The sequence below is a fragment of the Gossypium hirsutum genome, chromosome A09 (genome assembly GCF_007990345.1).
Source record: "Gossypium hirsutum isolate 1008001.06 chromosome A09, Gossypium_hirsutum_v2.1, whole genome shotgun sequence".
NCBI lineage: Eukaryota > Viridiplantae > Streptophyta > Magnoliopsida > Malvales > Malvaceae > Gossypium > Gossypium hirsutum.
Window position 1 is genome coordinate 300,432 of NC_053432.1, and position 1,365 is coordinate 301,796.

Below are 1,365 nucleotides of genomic sequence, written 5' to 3' on the forward strand. Positions count from 1 at the left end.
ATATTTCAACATCCACATTCACTCTTCATATTTATCTTTAAAAATTATTCATTTATCTTGAAAAAATATTAGAATTCCCAATCAAACAAATATAATTTCAAACCCACTTGATCCTTTACTAGCTCATCCATATAGTAGGCTTTGTAGTTGTAGAACCAGAGACCAATACCCCTTGCCCCAGCCATTTCAATTAGTCCCATCAGATGAAATTGTTGGGGGGGGGTGACGGTGTCTTGGTCGCCATTACTAGATTACGAGTGTTAAGACGATAAAAAGGGCATTGTACAAGAACATATGTTTAAACCACAAGCCATTCCCCTCGTAACGATACAACTGCAAAATGAGATATGATGTCGCTGTCACATGCAGGCATGCCGATAGAGTTTTGTCCTAAATCCCCTACGATACAAGTGATGTGTACGTAGCATGAAATCAAGTGTAGAGGCCTAAGAACTTGGAATCTCTCCATCTTTCACTAATCTCATTAGAAAATCAGACACAACCAAAGACCCTATTTTAACTGCAAACAGAAACTAGCAAAGAAAGGTGTGTGCATTAAATGGAGGCACTCTATTTTAGCGCTCTTCTTGCTTGCTTTTGATGGGGTTATTATCAGTAGATGAACAGAAACCACAATTGATATCACGGAGATTTGAGACCCATACTTAGCCATCAACCTCTGCATAAACCGAAGGTTCATATTTATTGACAGTCAGTAAGTAGTTTATGGGATCAGTAAAATCAACTATGAGAGACAAAAGTTAAGAATGGCCAATACTATGAATTTATCCCAAATTGCAAATAATTCCAACAAATAGGCACATGCATGATTAGCTTAGCATACGTAGCACATTTCATACCTTAGCCTTCACGTTCCATCATGAAACAGAGGGGAGTTCCAAAAAACAAAAAAAAAGCAGAAAGCTTTAGTGACGTGAAGAAACAGGAAAAGACACCGAATACTGAATAGCTTGATTGTTGTTACCGTTAGTCCAAACAAACTTACCCACTCAAACTTCTTCTCAGGCGGTCTTCCTCAAGATATCTAAGGCAAGTTGGAGTTGAATGCCTCTAAACAAAATAAGTTAGATATCAACCTTTTCACCCTTTTCCTTTCTTGAGGGAGGAAATATCTTTATGAATTCAACCTTTGAACTTTGGGATTCGAATTATATGCTGGACACCTGAACATTCCTTCTTTTGGCTCTAATTAAATGAATGTGATAATGACCGCTGCGTTCATAATTTTGCAATTTATTAATTCAATCAACACAACATATCAAATAGAATTAGGAGGAATACACGCATCAATTCTGCATGAATGTTCCAATTCAAGGATTGCCAATGGACAATTTACCTGGACCG

General features: G+C 37.3%; 1 long non-coding RNA gene across 1 annotated transcript; it reads right to left on the minus strand.

Moving 5' to 3' along the window:
• Window positions 1-283: 283 nt before the first annotated feature.
• On the minus strand, window positions 284-1,043 carry LOC121206571 (uncharacterized). The gene is made up of 3 exons (XR_005901634.1): window positions 1,007-1,043; window positions 861-866; window positions 284-679 (listed from the first exon to the last, which is right to left on the minus strand). It is a non-coding gene; the product is annotated as an uncharacterized lncRNA (long non-coding RNA).
• Between the last annotated feature and the right edge of the window lie 322 nt (window positions 1,044-1,365).